This window comes from Emys orbicularis, chromosome 15 (assembly GCF_028017835.1).
Source record: "Emys orbicularis isolate rEmyOrb1 chromosome 15, rEmyOrb1.hap1, whole genome shotgun sequence".
In the NCBI taxonomy this organism is placed as follows: Eukaryota; Metazoa; Chordata; order Testudines; family Emydidae; genus Emys; species Emys orbicularis.
The window spans coordinates 4,637,270-4,659,457 of NC_088697.1; the positions used below are offsets into that span (position 1 = coordinate 4,637,270).

General features: G+C 51.4%; 1 protein-coding gene and 1 non-coding gene across 2 annotated transcripts in view; both read right to left on the reverse strand.

The window, feature by feature from the left end:
* LOC135889361 (zinc finger protein 93-like) overlaps positions 1-22,188 on the reverse strand; it is a 419,634-nt gene that overhangs the window by 247,004 nt on the left and 150,442 nt on the right. The gene's annotated exons all lie outside the window — the stretch shown is intronic.
* Positions 11,467-11,538, reverse strand: TRNAE-UUC (transfer RNA glutamic acid (anticodon UUC)). The gene has a single exon. It is a non-coding gene; the product is annotated as a tRNA-Glu (tRNA).

Genomic DNA, 22,188 nt, shown 5'->3' on the forward strand with positions numbered 1-22,188 from the left:
AAAGGGAAGATGCTAGGAAGAATAGTTCACCAAATCTTAATAGCCTTGAAACTCTGCCCTATGAAATGACTGAATGCATGCTCCTCACCCCCAGCCCCTGTCCCAGCCAGGAGCCTGCACCCAGCACCCAAACTCCCTCCCAGAGCCTGCACCCTCACCCCCTTCCAACACACCCCCTCCTGCCCCTGAACTCGCTCCCAGAGCCTGCACCCCTCACCCCCTCCTGCACCCCTGCCCCAGTCTAGAGCCTGCACCCAAACTCCCTCCCTCCACACCCGCTCCCATCCCCAAACTCTCCCAGAGACTCCACCCCCAGTCCAGAGCCAGCAGCCCTCACCCCCTCCTGCACCTCCACCCCCTGCTTCAGCCCGGAGCCTCCACCCCCTCCCGCCACACCCCTCCAATCCCCAAACTCCCTCCCAGAGCCTGCACCTTTACTCTTAGATTAAACAATGTTTAGGGTTTTTTAAATATATCATAAACATTACTATCACCTGAATTTTCACTCTGCTAGCCAGAATGAACTGAATTGTGCAGCTTTCTAGAAAGTGCAGAGACATTGAATTTTGGGGAATTTAATCACTGTGTTGTGGGTGGATGTTTTACACTCATCTCAGTGCAAAAAGTGAAATACTAAGGCAATGTCTACATTATAGAATTATGTCAACCTAATGCAGTCATTAAATCGCTTGTGTGCGCGCACACCTGGCTCCTTGTGTTGGCAGTGCACATCCTCAGCCATCTGTAGCTGCCGGAAGATCCATCTACATGGGGGTTGTTCTGAACACTCAAACATTGGCTGATTAGGCTGGCTCTGGGAAGCGCCTGAACAGCGGTCAGTGCGGCTGGTCCTGGGGACCGGCCGAGCAGCGATAATGGGGGTGGCTCCAGGGAGCACCCAAGTAGCAATCATGGGGGCAGCTAGATAAGTGGCCCCGGGAACCACCCGAGCAACAGTGGTACAGGTGGCGGCCTGAGCAGCGGCCCCTGGGGCCATTGAAAGAGTGGTCCCCAGAGCCTCAGAGCAGCAGCCACAGAGGGCAGTCAGCTCCCACCACTGGAGAAGTGGCCCCCAGACCACTGGGGCCCAGGAGCAGAGATTTAGTAATGGGTATTTATAGTAAAAAAAGGGACAGGTCACGGGCCATGAATTTTTGTTTATTGTCCGTGACCTGAACATGACTTTTTCTAAAAATAGCCTAAGAAACTCCCTGGCAGATTTTTAGCTTTTCTAATTTTTCCTTGGCATCGTACAAACATTTTTCCCATCAAAGTGATCAAGGTCTTTTAAAATGAGAAAAACAAATGAAACCGAATCAAAACCAAAGAAACCCCCACGAATCTCCCCACCACACAGTTTGGGTCTGAATTTTTCTATTGAAATTTTGAGGCGATAAAACTGAGCCCTCTATTAGCCAGAAAACAAACCTAGACCTCCCATGCTGTATCTAAGGCTATGTCTACACTACAAAATTAGGTCAGATTTATAGAAGCCGGTTTTATAGAAACCGGTTGTATGCAGCCGATTGTGTGTGTCCCCACATAAAATGCTCTAAGTGCATGAAGTCGGCGGACCGCGTCCACAGTACCGAGGCTAGCGTCGACTTCCGGCGCATTGCACTATGGGTACCTATCCCACAGTTCCCGCAGTCTCCGGCAGTCTCCGGCGCCCATTGGAATTATGGGTTGAGATCGCAATGCCCGAATGATGCAAAACAGTGCCGCGGGGGGTTCTGGGTACATTGCGTCAGGCCCCTCCCCCGCCATCACAGCAACGGCAGACAATAGATTCGCGCCTTTTTACCTGGGTTACCTGTGCAGACAACATACCACGCCAAGCATGGAGCCCGCTCAGCTCAGCTCACCGTCACCATATGTCTTCCGGGTGCCGGCAGACGTGGGACTGCATTGCTACACAGCAGCAGCAGATAACTGCCTTTTGGCGGTAGACGGTGCAGCATGAGTGATAGCCTTCATCGGCGATCGGGATGCTGGTAGCTGTGGGGCTGGCAGCCGTAGGGCTGCATTGCACCAGCCCCTTGCCTTTTGGCAGTAGATGGTTTATTACGACTGGTAACCGTCCTCGTCGGACAATCATGGATATCAGTCATAGTATATTATTTTCTGCCAAGTATTGTCTGCTGAGCACCCAGAAGAGGCCGAGGGCGATCTGGGTGCTGGCAGACATATGGCTGGCACACGTGGGGCTACATTGCTACACAGCAGCAACCCCTTGCCTTTAACCGTCCTCGTTGGATAATGATGGCTACCAGTCATAGTATACTATTTTCTGCCAAGTATTGTCTGCTAAGCACCCAGAAAAGGCCGAGGGCGATCTGGGTGCTGGCAGAGATGTGGCTGGCACATGTAGGGTTACATTGCTACACAGCAGCAACCCCTTGCCTTTTGGCAATAAATAGTATATTATGATTGGTATCCATCATCATCATACTCGTACGCGCCCAGTATTTGCTGCCAAGCGCCCAGAAAATGCCGAGGGCTATCAGTCATGCTGCACTGTCGTCTTAAGATGTAAAAAATAGATTTGTTCTGTATTCATTTCCTTTCCTCCGTCAAATCAACGGCCCGCTAAACCCAGGCTTAGGAGTTCAATCTCGGGGGGGTGCATTCTGTGTGACAGTTGTTTGTATTTCTCCCTGATGCACAGCCACCTTTCTTGATTTTAATTCCCTGTACCTGTACGCCATGTCGTCACTCGCCCCTCCCTCCCTCCCTCCCTCCATTCTTCCCCTGGTCTTTAGATACTAGTTTCGCGCCTTTTTTCAGACCAGACGCCATAGCTATCACTGGGATCATGGATCCCGCTCAGATCACCGCGGCAATTATGAGCACTATGAACACCACGCGCATTGTCCTGGAGTATATGCAGAGCCTGGACATGCCAAAGCAAAACCAGGACCAGCTGAGGGGGAGGAGGCGATTGCAGCGCGGCGACGATAGTGATGAGGAAATTGACATGGACCTCTCACAGGCCCCAGCAATGTGGAAATCATGGTGTTACTGGGGCAGGTTCATGCCGTGGAACGCCGATTCTGGGCCCGGGAAACAAGCACCGACTGGTGGGACCGCATCGTGTTGCAGGTCTGGGACGATGCCCAGTGGCTGCGAAACTTTCGCATGCGTAAGGGCACTTTCATGGAACTTTGTGACTTGCTTTCCCCTGCCCTGAAGCGCCAGAATACCAGGATGAGAGCAGCCCTAACAGTTGAGAAGCGAGTGGCGATAGCCCTGTGGAAGCTTGCAACGCCAGACAGCTACCGGTCAGTCGGGAATCAATTTGGAGTGGGCAAATCTACTGTGGGGGCTGCTGTGATCCAAGTTGCCAGGGCAATGAGAGACCTGGTGATATCAAGGGTAGTGACTCTGGGAAACGTGCAGGACATAGTGGATGGCTTTGCTGCAATGGGATTCCTAAACTGTGGTGGGGCGATAGACGGAACCCATATCCCTATCTTGGCACCGGCGCACCAAGCCACCGAGTACATAAACCGCAAGGGGTACTTTTCAATGCTGCTGCAAGCCCTGGTGGATCACAAGGGACGTTTCACCAACATCAACGTGGGCTGGCCGCGAAGGGTACATGATGCTCGCGTCTTCAGGCACTCTGTTCTGTTTCGAAAGCTGGAGGAAGGGACTTTCTTCCCGGACCAGAAAATAACCGTTGGGGATGTTGAAATGCCTATCGTGATCCTTGGGGACCCAGCCTACCACTTAATGCCATGGCTCATGAAGCCGTACACAGGCAGCCTGGACAGGAGTCAGGACCTGTTCAACTACAGGCTGAGCAAGTGCCGAATGGTGGTGGAATGTGCATTTGGGCGTTTAAAAGCGCGCTGGCGCAGCTTACTGACTCGCTCAGACCTTAGCGAAAAGAATATCCCCATTGTTATTGCTGCTTGCTGTGCGCTCCACAATATCTGTGAGAGTAAGGGGGAGACATTTATGGCGGGGTGGGAGGTAGAGGCAAATCGCCTGGCCGCTGATTACGCGCAGCCAGACACCAGGTCGGTTAGAGCAGCACAGCAGGGCGCGGTGCGCATCAGAGAAGCTTTGAAAACTAGTTTTGTGACTGGCCAGGCTACGGTGTGAAACTTCTGTTTGTTTCTCCTTGATGAAATCGCCAACCCCCCACCCACCCGGTTAACTCTACTTCCCTGTAAACCAAGCACCCCACCCTCCCCTACCCTCCCCTCTTCAAGCACCACTTGCAGAGGCAATAAAGTCATTGTTACTTCACATTCATGCATTCTTTATTAATTCAGCACACAACTAGGGGGATAATTGCAAAGGTAGCCCGGGATGGGTGGGGGAGGAGGGAAGGAAAAGGACACACTGCACTTTAAAACTTTAAAACTTTAAAACTTATTGCTGTGGAAATCATCTAGGGTGGAGTGATTGGGTGGCCGGAGGCCCCCCCACCGTGTTCTTGGGCGTCTGGTGAGGAGGCAATGGGACTTGGGGAGGAGGGCTGTTGGTTACAGAGGGGCTGTAGCGGCGGTCTCTGCTCCTGCTGCCTTTCCTGCAGCTCAACCATACGCAGGAGCATATCAGTTTGATGCTCCAGCAGCCGGAGCATCGACTCTTGCTTTCTGATTACAAGCTGACGCCACTTCTCCTCTTCAGCACGCGTTTCAGCACGCAACCTCTGCTCTTCAGCCCGCCACCTCTCCTCTCGCTCATATTGGGCTTTTTTAAAATCAGTCATTGACTGCCTCCACGCATTCTGCTGTGCTCTGTCAGCGTGGGAGGCAGTCTGTAGTTCAGTGAACATTTCGTCACGCGTCCTTCGCTTCCGTTTTCGAATATTCACTAGCCTCTGTGAAGGTGAAACATTTGCAGCTGGTGGAGGAGAAGGGAGAGGTGGTTAAAAAAGATACATTTTAGAGAACAATGGGTACAGTCTTTCACGTTAGATTTTGCTGTTCACATCACACAGCACATGTGCTTTCGTTACAAGGTCGCATTTTTCCTCTTATATTGAGGGCCTGCCGCTTTTGTGTGAGAGATCACTCACGCAGTGCCAGGCCACAGATTTCAGCTTGCAGGCAGCCATGGTAAGACACAGTCTTTTGGCTTTTTTAACCTTGTTAACAAGTGGGGATGGTTTAAAACAGTACTGCTCTCATTAACCATACCAAGCACCCGTTGGGTTGGCCATTTAAAATGGGTTTGCAATGTAAAAGGAGGGGCTGCGGTTTCAGGTTTAACATGCAGCACAAACCCAACTAACTCCCCTCCCCCACACACCCAATTCTCTGGGATGGTCACTTCACCCCTCCCCCCCACCGCGTGGTTAACAGCGGGGAATATTTCTGTTCAGCAGAGCAGGAAGGGGCACCTCTGAATGTCCCCTTAATAAAATCGCCCCATTTCAACCAGGTGACCGTGAATGATATCACTCTCCTGAGGATAACAAAGAGCGATAAGGAATGGATGTTGTCTGCATGCCAGCAAACACCGGGACCATACGCTGCCATGCTTTGTTATGCAATGATTCCAGACTACGTGCTACTGGCCTGGCGTGGTAAAGTGTCCTACCATGGCGGACGGGATAAGGCAGCCCTCCCCAGAAACCTTTTGCAAAGGCTTTGGGAGTACATGAAGGAGAGCTTTCTGGAGATGTCCCTGGAGGATTTCCGCTCCATCCCCATACACGTTAACAGACTTTTCCAGTAGCTGTACTGGCCGTGATTGCCAGGGCAAATTAATCATTAATCATTAAACACGCTTGTTTTTAAACCATGTGTAATATTTACAAAGGTACACTCACCAGAGGTCCCCTGTGTGCCCACAGGGTCTTGGGTGAGTTCGGGGGTTACTGGTTCCAGGTCCAGGGTGATAAACATATCCTGGCTGTTGGGGAAACCGGTTTCTCCGCTTCCTTGCAGCTGTGAGCTATCTATGTTCTCTCCATCCTCATCTTCCTCGTCCGCCGAACCCGCTTCCCTGTGTCTTTCTCCAGTGAGGGACTCATAGCACACGGTTGGGGTAGTGGTGGCTGCACCCCCTAGAATGGCATGCAGCTCCGCGTAGAAGCGGCATGTTTGCGGCTCAGCCCCGGACCTTCCGTTTGCTTCTTTGGCTTTGTGGTAGGCTTGCCTTAGCTCCTTAATTTTCACGCGGCACTGCTGTGCGTCCCTGTTATGGCCTCTGTCCTTCATGGCCTTGGAGACCTTTTCTAATATTTTGCCATTTCTTTTACTGCTTCGGAGTTCGGCCAGCACTGATTCATCTCCCCAGATGGCGAGCAGATCCCGTACCTCCCGTTCTGTCCATGCTGGAGCTCTTTTGCGATCCTGGGACTGGGACTGGGACTCCTTCACGGTTACCTGTGCTGATGAGCTCTGCATGGTCACCTGTGCTCTCCACGCTGAGCAAACAGGAAATGAAATTCAAACGTTCGCGGGGCTTTTCCTGTCTACGTGGCCAGTGCATCTGAGTTGAGAGTGCTGTCCAGAGCGGTCACAATGAAGCACTGTGGGATAGCTCCCGGAGGCCAATAACGTCGAATTCCGTCCACACTAACCCAATTCCGACCCCCTAAGGCCGATTTTATCGCTAATCCCCTCGTCGGAGGTGGTGTAAAGAAACCGGTTTAAAGGGCCCTTTAAGTCGAAAGAAAGGGCTTCGTCGTGTAAACGTGTCCAGGCTTAAATCGATTTAACGCGGCTAAAGTCGACCTAACCTCGTAGTGTAGACCAGGCCTAAGACTTCTGCTACTGAACCACCAATGCTCTACTTCTTCTTGTGAGCTATTTCCAGCTACCTGATATGGCTGCTATTCCAGGGGAGAAATTATTGACTCCAGGAAACATTTTTCTTAGCCTGGTTCTGTGTATCACTGGTTTCTCTAGCAAAGGCCAGTCCATGGCCCTATGGTCCAGACATCCTCCTTCAATTCAAGCTAAAACCTAAGAATCCTTTTCCTTTCCCCAGTTGTGGGATGGGAGACTTTTAAAAGTGCGCTCTCTGCTATTGCGCATGGCTAAGCTCAGAGAATAAACCCCAAATTTCCCCTGAGCTTTGCTTTTTGAATTTTGTATTTCAGATGACACCAAGCCCAGGCATTGTGATTATTTACCAGTTTCTCTAGCACTGTTTCCACCACTGTTTCTGTAACATATTTTGTTTTTTATGGACCATGGTTGTTATTCCTTTGCCTAACACCAACTTGGAAGGCCAGGGTGTCTGTTTTGTCTGGCCCCTCCCCACAGACCACTTGAACATGGTTGGGGGGAGGGATAGCTTAGTGATTTGAGCATTGGCCTGCTAAACCTTAGGGTTATGAGTTCAATCCTTGAGGGGGCCACTTAGGGATCTGGGGCAAAATCAGTACTTGGTCCTGCTAGTGAAGACAGGAGGCTGGACTCAATGACCTACCAGGGTCCCTTCCACTTCTATGAGATAGGTATATCTCCATTTTTTTTTATAACCTTCCACAAGCAAAAAAAAAAAAAAAAAGCCCCACCGGTCACACACACAAAGCAGATAGACACAAGACACAGAAGAAACTGAATTATTTGAGCTATCAACATTTCCACTTTCTCACAGCATGTTAGTTCTGAAGGTTGAACACCCTCCTGAGCAGGGGTCCTTTGTGTGTCACTAGCAAACTTATAGCATATTGCAGTAACAACCATACAGCAAAATGCATAACTTCATACACCCTAATGCTGTACATATTTGGACAGAATGATGGATTTCAGCAGATCATGACTTTTCATATGATAACTTACAGGAATGCTGTGTATGAAATATCACAACCATATATGAATGATGAATATGTGGGCTACAGGGGCTATTTTGAGGTACATCATGTTACAAAAGCCTCTAGAGACTGGCCTTTTGGAAGAGCTGGCTGAAGAGCCTTCCTAGTAATGGAGAGATCCTCTCTTGGCCTGCCAGTTTTTCCTTGCTGAACGAAACTTGTCTGTGGGCTCCCTATTTTGTATCCCTTTCTTGTAAACAGAAAAGAAGTTCCTGGCCAATCCTTGTAAGCGCTTGTTTAAGACAGAGAGAGCCCTCCTGGCAGCGAAGTCCTGGAAAGTGGCAAATGAGAAGTCTGGAGCTGATGGAAAGGTTGCCGTGACTCAGAGTTGAACCAAGGTTGCTGCAACCGAAATGCAGATGTCTAACCACTATATTGTCACATGTGCATTTCATTTTGGGCTCACCATATAAACAAAAAAGGACACTTAAGGCAGTAAGATCAAGGACCCCACCTGGGGCTTGAACCCACAGCCCTGAAAGTAAGAGTCTCATGCTCTACCAATTGAGTTAGCCAGGCTGTCTACAGCAACTCTTCAAAGGCACAGTCACAGTGTAAAAGGAGCCCTAAGGATGCTTCTTTGCACACTAAGATTCCTTTTCTGACATTTGCCTTCTGTCTTCGTTCTTTCGCTCTCCAGCTAGCAAACAGGGGCTATTACAAGGCTGGTTAGATGCTGGTTTCTAGACCCGAGAGCTGGGGTTGATTTACCAGCTGGTCAGAGAAACGAGCACGGGAGGGTAAAATTTAGTATTCTCCCACCAGGGGGAGATGCTGTTTGACTCAGATAGTGGGGGACAGTCAGAAAAAGCTTCTCAGCTCCCAGAGAGGGGGTAGAAAAGTCGGTCCCCCCCAAGCCACCACACATTTTTGCAAGACATCAGACCCCCTGGGGAGAAGCTCCTCAAAGAAAATGTGGCCCCAGGAGTGTCAGAGAAGGGAATCACTGTTTGCCTTAAGAGGTGGGTGAGGGAAACCTGCAGGTCCTTAGGTCCCTCCAGCGTCTGATGAAACCATTTCTGGAAAAAGGTCCGGGATAGCTGAGGAGGACAAAGAGAGGACAGAAGGGCTTGCAGCTGGTGTGCAATCACCATGCTCCCAGTGGCCCGAGAGAAGCAGGGTTCAGCCCTTTGTTAGCTTCCTGAGAGCACAGAGCTGACAAAATGAGATCTGCGCTAGGGCGCAACTAAAGCCAAGAGACCTGTTATAATGAATCAGCATCCCATCTGACATCAACCCCCTTCTCTGGGTTTCTATCCCAGAAATACTGTCAGCTCAATGATTTTTTTCCCCTGATGGAGCCTCCAGATTATAAACAGAAGAAGAAGGAGAGAGGATTGCACTGGGGTAAATGAAAGCAGAGGAGAATTGCTCCTCTGGTGATTTCTTTGTTTTGTTCCTGTGATGCTGATGGAGGAACCTGAAGCATAATTTGAGTTTGTGACACCATGCCGTCCATTTTTTGGGCTCAGGGCAATAGAGACTGGACCAGGATCTGACATTGGCAAAGTAGGAGTCTGAGAAAGCCAAAGCTAGCTGTCAAAAAGAAACAGCCCTACTGGGTGCTTTAAATGGTGGGCTCTGGTGTTTTAACAGTCATGGACTGGGTTCAATTCCGCATTTGAAATTGAAAGGAAAAGAGGGCTCCTTTTCCTTATCACAAAGGCAAAGAATGGCCTTTTTCTCAGCAAATATTTTAAAAAGGCGCTGACTCGAGCTGCAGCTCTCATTTCGTTTGCATTTACAATGGAATGGTTGTCTCTACAATAGACAGGATTTCTTCAGCTAGACTCAGATTCCACAGGAATACTAGAAGCAATAGTGTCTAACTAATACCTGCCTTTTTTTGGAGAACAGCAATGTCTGAGTTTTCCGTGGACATTTCCCTTCCAGCGCCTCGGGCCCCTCCAACAATGCAAGAAACCGAAATGCAGTCAAATACACAGAAAGTTTCTCACCATAGGGTTCACTGACCAGGATGGGGAGAAAGTTTTGCCAGAATACTTGGTTATAATATCCCTCCCTGGCCTTAAAAGAAAAGCAAGGAGATAACTCTCAGAGCACACAATTGGAGTAGGTAGGGCACCCATTTATGACTCAAAACCATGGATTATGAGTCTCATATTCTACACTGTTAATGTATTGCACCCTTCCCCCTCCCCTTGTATATTGAATAGCCAAGCCTGCCTCCCCTCAATTTATGCCAAGTCTCTTCTGGATAAGGAGCTTGGAATTTACCCAACTAGATGCCCTGAATGCACTGCTTTTGAAGATGTTTGAATTCTCTCCAACTTCTATCATAGAAATGCTAAGCAGTTGGTGTTATAATGTTACAGGAGAAATTGAAATGAGACTATTTCTTCAGGTAGAAAGCAAGGATTGTGTCAGGAGCACAATTTGAACACCCATCTCTATATGGAGCCCAGAATACAGAAACACAGAGCTATGAGTTTGAGGCATTAAACCACTTGGCCAGCCTGACACTATTAGGCAAGCTATTTATCAATCTTAGTTTTCTTTAACTTCTTATGAACTCTTCAGGGAGGTGGAGAGGGCACATCTCTTTCAACTTCTAGAGACCTTCTAAAGCACAGCTGATTTTTATATGTAGTCTCCCTGCTCACTTTTTAAGTGAATAAAAGATGGTTACTAGCATTCTGAGAAAGTAATATTGAACCTCAAACTCCTGCATAGTGGGCCATATGGCCAAGCAACCAGCACCCACAACTGCTACCACCTTTTGTTTTCAAAATAGCTCAGCCCTCAGTGTGTTCAGCCTTTCTGAAAACCTGGCCAAATTTTTGGTGCCTAAATGGGAGCTGAGTTCGTCTGAACATCTGGATCTAGAGATGAGTGTGAGACCTTCTGAAAATTCTGGCCTATGTATCTGGAAGCTCTAAGAACCTTCAGAACTTTTATCATGTGCTAGAACCTGATGAGAAAACCTTCCTTCTGTAGAACTCAGCAGAGATTTTCTCATTGACTTACAGTCACAATGTTTCATCTTGATCCCAGGTTTAGGTACCAACAAAATGCATTTATTGTATTTTTACATGCAATGTGAAACAAACACCCCTATGTGGGCAGAGGGATAGAAGTAGGTCTGCCACTATACTACATTGCCTTTCATCAGAAGATACCTGAGCAAGGTAGTAACCAGTGGGCAATAGGTGAAAGGCCCGTCATCCATGCTTAGAACACTTCAGCAGCTAGACCTCAGGAATGGAAAAGGTTAATGTTCAGTTTCTCTGGGATGGTTACTTCCAAAAACTGGTATATAGAATGGGATGAACGTTTTTGGATTAATATTTTATTTGCTGAAATATTTTGGTTGACCCGAAATTATTTTTTGGTTTTGTTTCAGCAAGAAAATTGGAAAAAAATATTAATCTTGGGTCAAGCTGAAAGTCTATTATTGTTATTATAATGTTGGTTAGACTAGCTAGCAAGGGGGGGAAATAATTTGCACATATCTATTTGTGTAAAAGGGCATGCAGCCTGGACTTCGAGGTGCACAGTGGAAACATGCCCACATTCTGCTACTAGTCAGTGGAAAGCTTTGATTTTTTAATGGTCTCCAAAGCCCTTCCCAACATCATGTAGAAGATGGGGGAATCAGGAAAAAAACATGAATTTGTTTAAATTACAAGTGAAGAATAATTGAAGGAAAGCCCCTTTTCCCTGACTGGGAATTGAACCCAGGCCATGGTAGTGAAAGTGCCAAATCCTAACCACTAAACCACCAGGGAGATGATGGTATTGCTTTTCTTCTCACTTATGCTACACTTGCTTAGGCTACTTTCTGTCTGTCCAATTTCTAAAGCTGTTCCTTTGTCCATTCCCTCAGGGGCTAAGAGCAGAGAGTGCAGGAACCCCTGTGCTCAGGGTCACAACCAGAGTCCAACCCAAGGTACTGAAATAAACTCAAATGATGCTTCCTCTAGCAGGATCACAGAGCAACACAAAGAAAACCCATGATGAAAAATCCTCCTCTGCCCTCATTTACCCCATTGTAACCCTCTCAGCAGCCGACCTGGACGCTTTTCCAGGAAGGACACTGAGTTGATAGGAGCTCTGGCATAGAGACCAAGGGAGGGGTGTTGCTCCCCCTTGGTGTGAGCTGATAGCATTCTGACTCCGTGTAATGGGGCTCTGAGCTTTGCTATCTTGTGAGTTCTGTGTCCTCAGCAAGCAGCCCAAGTGCTGAACCCCCCGGATCCTTCTGCTGGGAGCATGGTGATTGCACAAAAGCTGCAAGCCCTTTTCCCCTCTCCTCAGCTTCCTCAGACCTTCCTCACAAATGGTTTCATCAGATGCTGGAGGGATCTAAGGACCTGCAGGTTTCCCTCACCCACCTCTTAAGGCAAACAGTGATTCCCTTCTCTGACACTCCTGGGGCCAGGCTTCTTTTGAGTTTTTCCCAAGGGGGACCTGATTCCCTGTGAAAATGTGTGTGTGGTGTGCAGGGAACTGGCTTGTCTGCCCCCTCTCTGGGAGCTGAGACGTTTTTCTGACTCTCCCCCACTAGATGAGTCCAACAGCACCTCCCCATGGTGGGAGAATCCTAAATTCCATCCTCCCTTCCTGATTTCTCTGACCAGCTGATGGCAACAGCATTCTAAATCAACCCCAGCTCTCTGGTCTAGAAAGCAGCATCTAACCAGCCTTGTAACAGCTCCGGTTTGCTCACTGGACACATAACAAACCAGGAAAGAAGGCAAATGTCAGAAAGGGAACCTCAGCTTGCAAATAAATGCTCTCAGGGCTGATTGTATAGTGAGACTAGACAGCTGAATGGATTTAGTTCAGTCAGTAGAGCATGATGCTTTTAATCCCATGGTCATGACTTCAAGCCCCAGGTTGGGCAGTAGCGACAGCCCTTATGTGTCACTCTTCTGCTTATAGTCATAGCCCAAAATAAACTAAACTCTCTGTCCTCTCTACCATCTTAGGCAGGTAATGTTTCTTCTCTCTGAGCCCTGGTCTACTCTGGGGGAAGGGGGTCAATCTAAGTATGTCAACTTCAGCTACGTTATTCACGTAGCTGAAGTTGCGTAACTTAGATTGACTTACCGTGGTATCTTCACCGCAGTGAGTCAACTGCTGCCGCTTCCCCGTTGACTCTGCCAGCGCCTCTTGCAGCGCTGGAGTACTGGAGTACGGGAGAGCGCTCGGGGGTTGATTTATCATGTCTAGACTAGATGCGATAAATCGATCCCCACTGGATCGATTGCTACCCGCTGGATGACACCCTGAGTTTCAGTAAAACATGAAGAGAGAACAAACTGACATTTGCATCCTCCAATGAGAGTTGAGAGAGGATTTTCTCCTCTTCCATTCTACCCCAGGCAAGAGAGGGGATAATGACCATTTAACAGATGATTGCAGAGAGAAAAGTTTGATCATTATAAATATGATGATGATCAATTGTTCTCCATGTCCACTGAAGGTAGGACAAGAAGTAATGGGCTTAATTTGCAGCCAGGGAGATTCACGTTAGATATTGGGAAAAGCTTTATAACCATAAGGGTAGTTAAGCTCTGGAATGGGCTCCCAAGGGTGTCTTAGGAGTCTCTGTCCTCGGAGGTTTTTAAGACTAGGTTGAACAAATCTCTGTCAAGGATAATCTACATATACTTGGTCCCATAGACAATCTGCTCTGGCTCTGGCTCTCTCCTACTGCTCCGTGCCTGAGCTGACTGCTGGGGCACTTGACCCCACATGCCCCCCTGACGCACTGCCTCTGCTTGGCCCTGCCTCAGCAGAGAGGGCTGGACTTGATGACCTCTCCAGGTCCCTTGCAACCATACATCTCTATAATTCTATGCCATAGCACTAGAATATAAAAACAACAAAAGTGAAAGCACCGCAATATAACATCTAACAATTCAGCATGAAATGACATTCCCCAGCACAAAGTGACAATATGTAGGAGTGCAAAGCCCTACAGTTCAGCACAGGTCAAATGAACGTGCCATAGGGCAAAATGACGCACTGCAAAAGAGCTCAGCTCAAACCAACGCAACACAAGGCAGTGCAAAAATGATAGAACGTGAAACAATGCATCAGAGTGCAAAGTGACACTATGCAAAACAGCTCAGTGTGGAACAACACAGCACAAAACCACACAATAGAATCATATAGAAAGGTAGGGCAGGGAGGGACCCCAAGATTCAGGACCAAGTATCCCTAGACCATACCTGACAGGTGCTTGCATAATCCCTTCTTCAAATCCTCCAATGAAGGAGATTCTGCAACTGCCCATTGAGGCCTCTGCCATGCAATCGACAATGCTTGGCTTATGATTAAGGGCCAAGCTGTGACTCAGAAAATTTGGATTCAGTTCCCAGTTTGGCCCCATTATTCTCTGTGCAAACATGGACAAATTACATCACATCTTTGGGCCTCAGTTTCCCCATCTGTAAAATGGGAACCACCCTCCCACACTTTGTCTATTTCGCTTGTGAGCTGTTGGCAGCAAGGACTCTCTCTCTCACTATGAGTTGTACAACACCTGGCAGAATCAGGGTCCCCACCTTCGGTTGGGGTCTCTGCAGTGCCTGGCACAACTGGGGCACCCACTCTTGGATGGGGTATCTGCAGTGGGATTAAAGGGATGGGCTAACCATCACACTTCATTTCTCAAACTGCTCTGTGGCTGGGGGTTCAGGAGGGACTGTTCCCATGTAATAACATATGGAATGGGTCATTGTGCAGCCAGTGGGGAAGGGGTTAGAGTTTCCTTTACTATTTCTGGCATTGGCCACTCCCACAGACAGGATATCTGCTGGGGGAGGGGAAATACAAGGCTTAATGGGACCATGGATCTGATCAGATGAGGCTGGGGGGTGGGGATTTAACCCCGCCCCCACCTGCAACCTCCAATATGCAAAATCATAGAATCATAGGACTGTAAGGGACCTTGAGAGGTCATCTAGTCCAGCCCCCTGCACTCATAAGTATAATCTAGAGACCATCCCTGACAGGTGTTTGTCTAACCTGCTCTTAAAAACCTCCACTGACAGAGATTCCACAACCTCCTTGGGAAATTTACTCCAGTGCCTAACCACCCTGACAATTAGGAAGTTTTTCCTAATGTCCAACCTAAACCACCCTTGCTGCAATTTAAGCCCATTGCGTCTTGTCCTATCCTCAGATTAAGAATAATGTGTCTCCTTCCTCCTTGTAACAACCTTTTATGTACTTGAAAACTGTGATCATGGCCCCTATCAGTCCAGACCAGACGCGATAAATCGAACCAGGAAGTGCTCACCGTCGACTGCGGTACTCCAGCTAGACGAGAGGAGTACCGCGGAGTCGACGGGGGAGCCTGCCTGCCGCGTGTGGACCGCGTCTGAACCGCGGTAAGTTCGAAGTAAGGTATGTCGAATTCAGCTATGTTATTCACGTAGCTGAATTTGCGTACCTTACTTCGACTTGGGGGGCAAGTGTAGACCAAGCCTTAGATAATTATACAGGAAACTGCAACATCTAAAATTTGATAGCTGCGTTTAATGATTAAAAAGAAAAGGATGCAAATATAAGCAATTTGAGATTCACTCTCACAAATTAGAGGAAATGCCAGGTAGGCAGGTGGCATGGCCTCCAGTGGTCCCAGCACCTGGACTGCCAGGTGGGTGGCATGGCCCCCAGCTGCTCCAGTGCCCAGAGCATGGGCCCCTGCACCTTGAGCACCGGGCAGGCAACCCAGCGTCCAGAGCACCAGCCACCAGAGGCATGGCCCCCAGAGTTCAGAGCACTCTGCGTCATGAGTACTGGCCCCTACTGCCTGGAGTCCTGGGCTGCAGGCTGACCCCCCCCCAGCCCCTTTGTATGACCCAGTATGGCCATTTTTCTGTTCTTAAAAAGTGTGTGAGGGGCATTGAGGATCCAGATGGGGAATGTAGGAGAGGGAGCTGGGTGGGAAGTCTTGGAGAATTTGAGCTGTAGTAGGTGAAGCTGGGACAACAGGGTGGGGTGGCAAGTGGCGGCAGGACTCTTGCTGCTGGGATCTAGTTGCCTAACTTCCTCCCTGTGCTGCTGGGCCCCAGTCACCTTCAGCCACCAGGTAACCCAGGAACTAAGGCAGGAATGGGGTAAGGAAGCAAGTCAAGGTGAGCAAGGCAGGCAAAAATTCATCTTGCCTTCCTGGGCCGCTCGCAATGATGTCCTTTTTGTGTGCCATGGCTGACAAAAACATCTCAGACAGAGAAGCAGCAGGCCAAAAAGGAGCCCTGCAGGTGCTGAAATAGCTTAGTTGGGAGAGTGTTAGACTGAAGCTCTAGAGGTTCCCTGGCTCAATCCCAGGATTTGGCGTGCTTTTTCATCCCTCTTTGTGCCGGGGTGCGCTGTTTTCTGAAAGCGTTTTCTTTACCCGATGCGAGTCCCTCATTTCAGGCTCCCCAGCAGGAAAAGACAGCGTGGGCTTGTGCACCCAGTTGGCCCCCTGAGCTTTCTTTCTTCTCTTGCTCTTTCTCAGCAAGGGGAAGAAAAAGAAGCTCTCCTTCAAGCTGGAGTCAGAAGGGCAACGTAAGGATGACTTCCTGAGCACTGGCTCCAGTCCTTTGCTCTACCAGCTGACCTATCGAAGGGCCGCCACCACTTTCTCAAGGTTCACCCATCGGGGTGTGCCAGGGCAGTGATGAGCTGTCAAAATCTTAACAACCGGTTCCCTACCGGGTCTTTAGTGACACTTCGATGGCGGGTCCTTCACTCGCTCTGGGTCTTCGGCGGCACTTCGGCGGCGGGTCCTTCAGTGCCGCCGAAGACCCGGAGCAAGTGAAGGACCCTCCGCCGAAGTGCTGCCGAAGACTCGGAGCGCCGCCCGGTAAGTACAGGCCCACGTGTTTTATTACATGGTTTTTTTTTTAGTAATCCCTGACGGGGCTCCGTCGAAACTGTTCAAATTGGGCCCCGCACTTCCTAAAGCTGGCCCTGCACATCGGGGTTGCAAAATTGTATCGGGGGCCGGGTAGGGAAGGCTGTGCCTCCCAAAACAGCCTGTTCCCCCCCATCCGACCCCCACCCATGTCCTGCCCTGACATGAATCTCCCTATGGCACTGAAATTAGATGTAGACTATAATTTGGCATTTGAGAAGTGAAAGGGATGGTGGTAGCCCTAAGGGAAAAGATAACAGCTTGGCTCTTTGTGTTAAATAGCTGTCTGCAAGCCTCAAATTGCTGAATGAGCTTTAGGGTAGGGAAGGCTGTGCCTCCCCAAACAGCCTGGCCCTGCCCCCTATCCGACACCCACCCACTTCCTGCCCCCCGACTGCCCCCCTCAGAATCCCTGACCCATCCTGCTCCTTGTCCCCTGACTGCCCTCCCGAGACCCACCCCAACCATCACCCCAGGACCCCACCTCACACGAACACCCCCTGCTCCCTGTCCCCTGACTGCCCTGACCCCTATCCACCCCCCCTGCCGAGTCCTGACAGACCCCCGGAATGCCCATGATCCAACCCCCATTCCCCGTCCCCTGACCGCCCCCCCCCAGAACCTCTGCCCCCTCCCTGTCCCCTGACTGTCCTTGGGACTCCCTGCCCCTTATCCAACCCCCCCGGCCCCTGCCCCTTACCATGCTGCTTACCCCCATTGCCCCCTCTCCCACAGCCCCAGTGTGCCGCGTCCAGGAGCAGCCCTGGACAGCGCTTCAGCAGCATGGCTCCAGCGGGACCTGAGCTCCCACCGCTCGGCCGCAACTCGCAGACCCGCCCCCTTACCACGTGGCTCTGAGCAGGAGAAGCTCATGCCGCTTTAGCTCTGTCCAGGGCCGCTCCTGGACACGGTGCGCGGAGGTGCCGGGGGATGGGGGAAGGCAGAGGTGGGGGGGAGCCCCTGACATTCTCGTGGGGGCCCCTGTGGGGCCCGGGGCCTGGGGCAAATTGCCCCACTTGCCCCCCCCGGGCGGCCCTGCCGTGGACCAGAGTTGTTTGCCCCCCCCTTCCCCCATTTAACAGCCGGTTCTACACCGGCTTCTAAATTTAACAACCGGTTCTTGTGAACCGGTGGGAACCGGCTCCAGCTCACCACTGTGCCAGGGCGAGCGCCAGCCAAGTGGATGGAATTTGAAGGGAGGGGTGGAGCCCTGTGACAGAGTTTCTGTAGTGTAGTGATGATCATGTTTGCTTAACACGCAAAAGGCCCACGGTGCAAAACCGGGCAGAAACATGATGGCTTACTTTTCCCAGCTCCCCTAGTTGTCCAGCAAGGCGCTCCTCTGTCTGCCACTAGCCTGTCCCTGGGATAACTCCAACCCCTGGAGGACGTGAAATGAGCTGAGAAAGTGCCTTAGCATCAGCTGGGGAAAGCTAGATGATCTAGGCCAGTCACCATTTGGAGGCTTGTGGCTTAGCCTCCTATGCCCTTGGAGGTTGACCTACGGAGGCCGGCTCTTCCTGCTGGCCTCCTTTGCATGACTTGCCAAAGGAGGAAGTGAGGCAGGAATGGGGCAAAAGAGGAAAGTCATGCTGAGGAAGGCACGACAGGAGCTAAGCGCCACAGTGTGGCTAAGTGGGGTTAATAGAGCACCACCATTCATTCTGCCAAAGCCTGGGTTGGCTGCTGGGAAGTAGAATCCTGTGCCTGCCTCTTGGCTTCCCAGGGATGGCTATTTGCAGTCCAGGAGAAGAAGGATAGTTCTGGGTGAAAGGAAGACTAGCAAAGCTGAGTCCGAGTGTGTTCCTTTCGGGCCATGACTGTGTGCTGTGGCGGGCTTGGGAGTTGCCTGCGAGCCGTGGGTGGAGTTGTTCCAGTGAGAACCACTGCTTGTTTCTGGCTGACCTGGGGACGCCAATGGCAGCTTCCCAGGGGGCAGGTGCTGCCTTGAGTGAATGGGATATAGGAAACCCCAGCCTGCCCCTCCAGACCAAATCCACTGCTTGTCTCCTGTGTTGTGACATCCAGATTTAAATCTTCCTAGCATGAGCTGTGGCTCATGTATTAAGCCTTCCTGGTTGGTCCAGTCATTGTCAAAGTAGCTCAGATGGGATTGCATTAGATCGGGGTGGACAAACTTTTTGGCCCGAGGGCCACATCGGGGTTGCAAAACTGTATGGAGGGCCGGGTGGGGAAGGCTGTGCCTCCCCAAACAGCCTGGCCCTGCCCCCTATCTGCCCACTCCCACTTCCCGCTCCTTGTCCCCTGACTTCCCCCTCCTGAGACCCCCGACCCTAACCGCTCCCCCAGGACTCCACCCCCTATCCAACCCCCCCTGCTCCCTGACCCCTATCCACACCCCCACCCCATGAAAGGCCCCCCGGGACTCCCATGCTTATCCAACCCCCCTGTTCTCCATTCCCCGACCACCACCTCCAGAACCTCCACCCCATCCAATTGTCCCCTGCTCCCTGTCCCCTGACTGTCCCCCGGGACTCCCTGCCCCTGGCCCCCTTAACATGATGCTCAGAGCAGCATGTCTGGCAGCTGGGCTGCCCAGCCGGAGCAAGACACGCTGCTGTGCTGCCCTGCAGGAGCGTGCAGCCCTGCTGCCCAGAATGCTGCCCGCACGGTGGCGTGGCTGCGGGGAAGGGGCCGGGAGTAGCCTCCCTAGTCAGGAGCTCAGGGGCCAGGCAGGATGGTCCCGCGGGCCGGATGTGGTCCGCGGGCCATAGTTTGCCCACCTCTGCATTAGACTGATGATCTGAAAGTTTCTGGCTTGATGCCAGGCTTTACCACCCTGGGCACGTCGTGCTGGGCTTTTTTCTGGGTGTTCCTTGAACTCATGACTTTTCCTAATTTCAGAAGCAACACTTGTATGTGGGGTCATGTGCCCCACCTGGGTTAGCTGTCCCTGCTACATCATGTGGTGCTGCCAGGCTCTCTCCCTGCACAGTAGGTGCTGGAGTGGTAAGTGGAGAGGGGCTGCCTTTGCTGCTTCCTCTCCCTGCATTTTTCACCCCTGGGAGGGGCTGTTGATCATAAGGGGGTGGGGCTGAACCTTGAAATTGTGCCCCCCCCCACTCTTTCAGCAGATACCAGTCGTCTGTGCCTGGTTTCCAGCTCCTCAGCCAGAGGAAAAAGTGGTATTCTGCACCTGAGTGGCCAGCCCTTACTTTCTTTCTCATGAAGGGGAGGAAAAAATAATCTCTTTTTCAAACCCCAGTCCTACCGTTGACCAAGGTGTGATTTTCTAAGTTCCCGCTACAGTGGAAGATATAGAGTTAGTGGAGCCCTGTGTGTGGCTTCATTTTAGGGGGTCCCCCCTTGGGACCCATCCAAGAAAAAGAACATTCTCTCCTATCTCCCCCCATTTTTCATTTTTTTCTTCATCCTTCTCCCATATTATAAGTAATGGGAAGTAAAGGAATATAAAGTGGGGTACCTTGATTGGGGCAGTGGGTTGGGGTGTAAGAGGGGTGGCAGGGGTCAGGCTCTGGGAAGGAGTTTGGGTGGTGGGTGCGGGCTCTGGGCTGGGACAGGGGGTTGAGGTGTGGGAGGGGGTGAGGAGTATGGGCTCTGGGTGGAAGTTTGGGTGCGGGGTCTGGGCTGGGGCAGAGGATTGGGGTGTGGGAAAGGCTGAGGGCTGTGGGCTATGGGAGGAAATTTGGGTCTGGGGTGCAGGCTCTGCACTGGGCCGGGGGTTGGGGTGTGGTAGGGGGTGAGGATTGTGGGCTCTGGGAGGAAGTTTGGGTGCGGGGTATAGGATCTGGGCTGGGGCAGAGGATTGGGGTGTGGGCTATGGGAGGAAATTTGCATCCGGGGTGCAGGGTCTGCGCTGGGATGGGGATTGGGGCATGGGGGGGGGAGGAGTGTGGGGTCTGGGAGGAAGTTTGGGTGCTGTGTGCAGGCTCTGCACTGGGGCAGGGGGTTGGGGTGCAGGAAGGGGTCAGGGGGTGGCACTTATCTCAGGCGGCTCAGCTCCCAAAGTGACTGGCACACCCCGCCCTCCGGCAGTGACTCCTAGGTGAGGGGGGACAGGTAGGGTGACCAGACGTCCTGATAAAATCGGGACCGTCCCAATATTTAAGTGTTTGTCCCACGTCCCGGCCGATCTTTGGTCGGGACGCACTTTGTCCCGATATTTGCTTCACCGGCAGCACTCGGCTTTTTTTTTCTCCCCTCTCTCCTGCTCAGCCGGCACGAGCCGGCCTCCCCTGCCGGATCCGGAAGGGGTTACTACTGGCCACTCGGCTGGAAGTGACGCTGTGGCCGGTGGGGAGCCGCCGGTTCCCCCACCCCGCTCATAGGACTTTGCCAAGAGCCTTGCGTGCCATGGGGGGGCCGCGGGGCAGGGCTGGCTGGGCTCCAGCGGCTCCCGGGCCTGGCGCGGGACCATAGCAGAGCCCTGGGGTAATGTCACCGGCTCCCCAGGGCATGAGGCTGCGGCAGAGCCCTGGGGCGGTGAATCGCGGGGAGCTCTGCGGGGTGGACCCCGGAGAAGCCCTGTGGGAACCACGTGTCTGCTTTGCGGCAGGGACGGCTCCGGACGGGCTGCCTGAGGGCCAGGTGCTGGGCTGAGCCGGCGAAGGCAGAACAGAGAGAGACCTCCGGCCAATCTGCTAGGACACGTGCGGGGGAGGCTGAAGGAAACTGGGCATCCAGCCAGTGCCTGTGGCCCTGAAGAACCCCCAGCTGTGCAGCCCGGGGGGGGGGGTTTGCTACTCCTGGGGTGGGACGTTTGGCAGGGGAGGCAGCAGGCTCCGCTTGAGGGTACTCAGAAAAGACGTTTGAGATTTTTTTCTCTCCTGCTCCTTCGGCAGCACTCAGCTTTTCTTTTCTTTTTTGCGACCCCCCCCCACCCCAGTCCCGATATTTTATTCCTCGGCTTTCCTCCACCCCCTTTGCCGGCAGCACTCAGCTTTTTTTTTTTTTTTTTTTGCGCCCCCCCATCCCGATATTTTCTTCCTCTCATCTGGTCACCCTAGGGACAGGGGGTCTCCATGCACCACTGCCTGCAGGCTCTGCCCATACAGCTCCCATTGGCCGTAGTTCCCGGCCAATGAAAGCTGCAGAGTTGGCGCTAGGGATGGTGGCAGTGTGTGGAGATGCACCCCCCCAGGGGATGCAGGGACATGCTGGCCACTTCTGGGAGCAGCGTGGCATGGAGGGAGGGAGGCAGAGTGGGCAGGGAGCCACATTAGCGCTGCTGGCACATCCGGTTGGGGGAGGGGAATTAACTATTTTGACCACTGGGCAGCAGAAACTGTCTCTGAACTATTATTCATGGTATTAAGGGCCTGGATACTGAAGAAACAGTACACCATTTAAAATGGGCATGGCATTGCTAAGCTTTTTAACCAAACACACGTAAAAATTAGTAAACTAATTTCAGGAGACGATATGAAGGCAAGGAAAAAACAATTTCTTAAATAAATTATTTGTACTGCTTCGCAGAGTTATATAGAAGCTACCATAACAATTCACTAGAGAACATTAAAAAACAAAGAGAGAGAAAATT